This window comes from Chiloscyllium plagiosum, chromosome 13, assembly GCF_004010195.1.
Source record: "Chiloscyllium plagiosum isolate BGI_BamShark_2017 chromosome 13, ASM401019v2, whole genome shotgun sequence".
Classification (NCBI taxonomy): domain Eukaryota; kingdom Metazoa; phylum Chordata; class Chondrichthyes; order Orectolobiformes; family Hemiscylliidae; genus Chiloscyllium; species Chiloscyllium plagiosum.
In genome coordinates, this window is record NC_057722.1 from 72,116,834 (window position 1) to 72,124,359 (window position 7,526).

Here is a 7,526-nt window from a genome sequence, read left to right on the forward strand (position 1 = left end):
CTCCTCCCTGACCTATCACCTTCATCCCCTCTCCCACTCACCTATTGTACTCTATGCTACTTTCTCCCCACCCCCCCCCTCATCTCACTTATCTCTCCACACTTCAGGCTCTCTGCCTGTTTTCCTGATGAAGGGCTTTTGCCTGAAACGTCGATTTTACTGCTCCTCGGATGCTGCCTGAACCGCTGTGCTCTTCCAGCACCACTAATCCAGAACTTAGATTTGAGTTTAACCAAGGGCAAAAGTAAAGTTGAAATTGTTAGGGAGTTACATTGGTGTGACAAGTGCAGTAGAGGTAAAAAAACTTAAATTACAGTTGAGAAAATAGAGTTAGAAAATAAACAGAGAGAGAGAGAGGAAAGAGAGCAGGAGAGAGAAAGGAAAAGAGAGAGAGAAGAAAGAGAAAGACAGAGAACAGAGAGGGAGAGAGAAAGAGAGAGAGAAGACAAGGAGAGAGAAAGAGAGAGAGAATACAAGGAGAGAGAAAGAGAGAGAGAAGACTTTTAGCTGACCAACGAAATAGAGAAGAAAGGGAGAGAGAAAGAGACAGAGAGGGAAAAGAAAGAGAGAGAAGGTTCTTAGCTGAGCAAAAAGAGAGAGAATTTGAACTTGAGAAGTTGCGATTTAGTCAGCAAAGTCAAGTTAAGAGGATGGAGATTAAAAGAGAAGATAGTGATATATATATGTATATAATTTCATTTGAAAAATTGGCTAGGCAGATGGAGTGGTCCGAGGATTTATGGGTAATGCTAGTTCAGACTAAACTGGCAGGCAGAGCTAGTGAGGTATTTGCTGTGATGTCAGATGAGGTGTCAAGAGATTATGAAGAGTTTAAACAGGCTGTTTTAAGTGCAAATGAATTGGTACCAGAAGCATATAGACCGCGGTTCAGAAACACAAAGAAGGAACCCGGTCAGAATTACGTTGAGTTCAAAAGAATTAAACATAGTTATTTTGATCGATGGGTGCATGCTTTGAAAATAGATTAGACATTTGGCTCTCTAAGAGATTATTCTGCTGGAGGAGTTTAAAAACTCACTTCCAGGGATGGTAAGAATTCACATGGAGGAACAGAAAGTTCAGGCAGTGAGAAGGGCAGCAGAATTAACAGATGAATACATGTTGGCGCATAAGACAAGTTTCTGGTCAGAATTTCATCTTGTGAGGGATAGAAGTTGGGAGTAGGGGAGATCTTACACTACGAAAGAAAGAATAGAGAGCACTGGTAAGATTTTTCTCACAGGTTAAAGAAGCCCAAGAGGGTGGACAGGAGGTGAAAGGCCTCATATGTTTTCACTGTAATGGAATGAGACACAGAAAATTACAGAAGGAGGCTGGGAAAAGGTGGGACACGTAAAGTCCCACCTTTCACTGCCAGAAGGTGGGACACATAAAGTTACTGTGCTGCTCATTGAAGAAAGATGCTGTGGGAAAAGATGTGGTAAAAGAAGCTAAGCCAGTGGCATTAGTGAAGGTAGTAAAGGAGACCCCAAGAAGAGCTGAGGAGCCACAGAAGAGTGCACAGCCTAGGCAGGGGCTGGATATGGAGTTAGCATGTGATCTCTACAAAGAATTCACCTCTGTGGATACTCAGAAAAAGCAGGAGGAGAAGGAAAAGAAGTTATCATTTTGAGAGATCCAGGATCTAACCAGTCACTGATACTAAGGGATGAGCGAAAATACACGCTTTCTGATCTGTTACCGAACAGTGTGGTAATTTATGAGATAGATGGACAGAAATTTTGTGTTCCCTATGCAAGATCAGGTTGGAGTGCCAACTTAAGACTGGGGATGTTACAGTGGGAGCCATTGATAGAGCGTCAGTTCCAGGAATACAGTTTGTTCTTGGGAATGATTTGGCAGGGTCCAAGGTGGGAGTGACACCCCTTGTTGTGGAGGAGCCCAGGAAAGACCAAGAAACTGAGGAGTTAAAACAGAAATATCCTGGTATTTTCCCAGACCATGTGGTAACCAGATCCCACTATCATAAATCACAACACAAAGCAAAAAGTAAAGAGAAAGGTGAAGGAGTTGAGGTCCAGTTAGCAGATATCCTGTCTTGATGTAATGATGCAGGAAAAACCTGAACAGGCAGAGGGTCAGACAGAGATGTTTAGTCCTGAAAGGCTAAGAGACTTGCAACAGCAAGACTAGACAATAAAAAATGTAATGAGGATGTGTACTCCAAAAAGGACGCAGCAAATATTCTGGAGGGTTATTATCTGAAAGATTGAATCCTAAGACAGAACTGGAGACTACAACTGATTAGTGCAGAGGAGAAATGGGCCGAGGTCCGCCAGATTGTGTTGCCAGTAGCATACAGACAGGAGGTGTTACGGGTAGCACATAAACTACCTGTAGGAAGTCACCTCGGGATACTAAAGACTCAGGCTAAGGTACAAAATTATTTTTATTGGCCTTGAATGCATAAGGATGTGGTTAATTTTTGCCGTATGTGTCATACATGCCAAATGGTAGGTTAGCCACAGGCGGTAATAAAACCAGCCCCTTTGTTGCCAATTCCCACATTTAAAGAACCATTTACACGGGTTATAATTGATTGTGTCTGTCCTGAGAACTAAAAGGGGACCAGTCCTTGTTAACCATAATGGATGTGTCTACCAGGTTTCCGGAGACAAGTCCATTACAGAGTATCAAGGCAAAAAATGTAGTAGAGGAGTTAATAGCTTTCTTCACATGGTATGGGCTACCCAGAGAGATTCAGTCGGGCCAAGGGTCAAATGTCACTGCTAGGCTGTTTAAGGAGGTTATGGATAGCTTAGGTATACAACACTTTAAATCCAGTGCATATCATCCTGAATCCCAGCAAGCTTTAGAAAGGTGGTATCAGACTTTGAAGATCATTTTGAGAGTATACTGTCAGGGTTACCTGAATGATTGGGGTAAAGGTATCCCATTCATATTGTTTGCCATTAGAGATGCCCCAAATGAATCTATTCAATTTATTCCCTTTGAGTTAATATTCGGGCATGAAGTGAGAGGCCTTTTGAAATTTATTAAAGAAAAAATTGACACAACCAAAGTCAGATATCTCGCAATTAGATTATGTATCGGAGGTGTGGGAGAGATTAAGTCGAGTAGGTGAATTAGCTAAACAGCACCTCAAGAGGGCACAGCATAGAATGAAGCAGGTGGCAGATAAAAGCTCTGAGACTCGGAGATTTTCCTGAGGGGATAACGTGTTAGTACTGTTACCAGTGATCCAAGATCCCTTCAAAGCCAGGTTTAGTGGCACCTAACAAATTGAGAAAAAGCAGAGTCAGGTGAACAGGTGCTAGCTAGAGAAAAAAAGGTATTGGACATGTCATATGAACATGTTGAAACCATATTATGTGAGAGAGAAGGAACTGGAGAAACAGGTGTTAGCTACTGCCCCGCAGAGTGAGGAATCAAATCCAGATGATGTGGATTTTGATATGCCTCAAAATAGATTTAAAAATGAAGAAGTCCTTGAGGAGTGGGATAGGTCAGTAAGCTATCTGTCTCAGGAGTGTTGAACACAGTTGAAAGATTTGTCACTGCAGTGTAAGAACATATGTAAGAATGTCAGATGGGGAGGACTAGTGCTATTGTACATGAAGTTAAAAATCACACACCAGGTTATAGGCCAACAGGTTTAATTGGAAGCACTAGCTTTCAGAGCACTGCTCCTTCATCAGGTGGTTGTGATGAAGGAGCAGTGCTCCAAAAGCTCGTGCTTCCAATTAAACCTGTTGAACTATAACATGGCATTGTGTGAGTTTAACTTTGTACACCCCAGTCCAACACCGGCATCTCCAAATCATTGTACATGAAGTAGACATAGAGAATACTGCTCCAATAAAACAACATCCCTATTGGCTTAATCCTTTCAAAGCCAGAGAAGTCCAGAAGGAGGTGGATGCTCAAAGAGGACATCATCGAACCAAGCCAGAGCGAATGGAGTTCACCAATCATCTTAGTTCTCAAACCAGACGGGACTCAATGATTCTGCATGGATTATTGGAAGGTCAATGCCATTACAAAATCAGACTCATATCCAATTCCTAGATTGGAGGACTGTATCGAGAAAGTCAAATAAGCAAGTTACATCACCAAGTTAGACTTAATGCGTGGTTACTGACAGGTAACTTTACTAGAGATGGCGAAAGAAATTTCTGTGTTTGTGTTGGGGAAAAGTTGACATGGTTTGCCTGGAAGCTATTTTCCTAATCTGGCTGAGAAACCATTTTGTGTCCCTAGAACTTTGCTGGCTGTGCATTCCTTACTATGAGGTAATGTGGAAGGTAGGCCTTATCTTCCTAAGGTGTCAAGTAAGAGTTTTTCCCACTTTGATGAATGATCAGTGCAGGCTGTAGAACCAGTCACGCGGACATAGACTTGTCAATTAGTCCCACTTGCTTTACGAGTTATTACCACTTCATGGTCATTCAGCTAATTAGGGACATCTCTGATGAGTGTTAATAATCTGTGTACATAGAACAAATGGTGAGAACATTTGTTCTGTCCACTTGTGGAATGCATAATAGTGCTTTAGTTTTGACCCTAATGACTAACCTCTAATTTAGTACCAACTTGGAAGCATACCAAACTGTGTAATTAACGATCAGCCCCTATCTGCTTTCTCTGTATAATCCTGTAGCATCCTGATGTACTTTGGAATAGCATCGAGCCATAGTTAGGATGGTGAATTCCCCATGATATATCGTGTAATAAACTAATCAGTTTGCAAGGTCTGAGTCTCGAGAGTTTTCTCCAACAGTTTGTAACCCCAAATGTGCAATATCAGTTTAAAGTGATGCCCTTTGGAATGAGGAACGCACCCGCCACATGAACAGAGTTGTGGTTGGGTTAACAAACTGTGCAGTCAATTTGGATGATGTAGTGATCTTGAGTAAGTCCTGGAAAGATCACATGGTACAGTTGGCAAAGCTCTTTGAATGACTATGAGAAGCAAGACTGGTGATAAACTTAAATAAAACTGAATTCGCTAAAGTAAAGGTGACGTTCTTGGGACATAACATCAGTCATGGAAGGTTGACCCCACAGAATGCAAAGATGAAAACCATCGAGGAATTTCCATGACCAACCTCGAAGAAAGAGGTGCTTTGATTCTTAGGACTCAGTGGATTCTAGCGGAAGTTTCTTCCGAACGTCAGCAGTGTAGGGGCACCATTAACCGATTTGCTGAAAAAGAACACAACGTTTTGGTGCCATGAGGCGTTTGACCATTTGAAAGCCATAAAACCAAACCAGTTTTAGCAACACCAAACTTTTCAAAAGCTTGTATAGTGGCAATCGATGTTAGTGACAATGAAGTTTGAGCTGTACTCCTACAGGAAGATGAGGATGGGATTGAACTGCCAGTTGGTTACTTTTCAAAGAAGCTCAACATCCACCAGAGAAAATACTCCACAATCGAAAAAGAACTATTGAGTTTAGTACTGGCCTTACAACATTTTAATGTGTATGTCACAATGTCTCAGAGATGGCTGTGTCCACGGATCACAATCCATTTACAGTCTCAGAATGCTTTAAAGACAAGCATATGAGACTATTTCATTGGCGTCTTATGTTACAGACTTTTAATTTACCCATCATACATGTTGCAGGTCGTAAGAATATAATCACAGATGCATTATCACACATTTTACTGAAAAAGTTTAGATGAGATTAGTCTTTATTTAATGCTATATACATATATAGATATATACAGTTATACGGGAAGAAGTTAAGGTGAACTTACATTAAAGTTATCTGTATGTCAGGGTAATGTGTTTAAAGAATAGAGAAAAAAGTGAAGCCATCTTTTCATTATGATGGTTAATTTTTTCTTACGGGGGAGGTGTTATGAAGAGGTGGGTGTACTATACTTTTAAGAAAGTTAAAAGCTAGCGAAACTACCTGACAGCACTAACTGTTCTCAATAAAGTAACAATGTAACATTGGGTTGAAAGCTAGATTAGCTGAGTTGCCTGGAGACAAAAACAGATTCAAATTAGGCCAATCAGTTTAAATTATACCCCGAAAAATACCAAATTTCAATCAAGTTTCAATTTAGTATATTGACAATCTTAAAAACCACTGACACAATCCGATCTTTTGGGAGTATAAGACAGGGGAAATTGAACAGTTGGGAGGAGAGGCGCCAAACCACCAGCATGTAGAGACTGCCTGAAAAATAGCTCACTTAAAGGTACCTTTATCGATCCGTGACTGGCGAAGCATAATCCCTAAGAAGAAGAAAAGAAGACTCAGGAAGATTCAAATAGAAGATCCAACAGCTGGTTGGTTTTGAAAACTTGAATTTTGGTAAATCTTAATTGAAGGGTTTTATCGGACTAGTATTATAGAAGGGAAGGTAAAAGATAGGTTAGAGGAAGGAGTTGTATATAGTTGTTAGTTAATTATTCTTTGTTATAGTTTAAAGAAATAAAGTTGTTACTTTTACTTTAACTCGTTCTTGGCCTCGAATTTTCACAGATTACTGTACAGGATAAATCTTTTCTTTAAATTAAGCAGGAGGGTTTACCCTGTGTTGTAACACATGGCGGCACGGTGGCTCAGTGGTTAGCACTGCTGCCTCACAGCACCAGGGTCCCAGGTTCAATTCCAGCCTCGGGCGACTATCTGCATGGAGTTTGCACATTCTCTCTGTGTCTGTGTAGATTTCGTCCAGGTGCTCCGGTTTCCTCCCACAGTTCAAAGATGTGCAGGTGAATTGGCCATGCTAAATTGCCCATAGTGTTAGGTCCATTAGTCAGAGGGAAATAGGCCTGGATGGGTTACTCTTCGGAGGATCGGTGTGGACTGGTTGGGCCGAAGGGCCTGTTTCCACACTGTAGGGAATCTAATCTAAATGTTCAGCACCACTCGCAGCTCCTCAAATATTGAAGCAGTCCATGTTCAAATGCAACACGATCTCGACAATATCCAGGCTTAGGCTGTCAAGTGGCAACTAACATTTATGCCAGGCAATGACCATCACCAAGAAAAAATAATCTAACCACCATCCCTTGTTATTACCATTGAATCCCCTGCTATCAGCATCCTTGCAGTTACCATTAACCAGAAATTCAACTGGACTCACCATATAGACACAATGGCTGTAAGAGCAGTCAGACGCTAGGAGTACTGCGGCTAGTGGGATACAGAACTGGCTCAAAGGTAGAAGACAGAGGGTAGTGGTGGAGGGTTGTTTTTCAGACTGGAGGCCTGTAACCAGTGGAGTGAAACAAGGATCGGTGCTGGGCCTTCTACTTTTTGTCATTTACATAAATGATTTGGATGCGAGCATAAGAGGTACAGTTTGTAAGTTTGCAGATGACACCAAAATTGGAGGTGTAGTGCACACCAAAGAGTGTTACCTCAGATTACAACAGGATCGGCCAATGGGCTGAGAAGTGGCAGATGGAGTTTAATTCAGATAAATGCGAGGTGCTGCATTTTGGGAAAGCAAATCTAGCAGGATTTATATACTTAATGGTAAGGTCCTAGGGAGTGTTGCTGAACAAAGAGACCTTGGA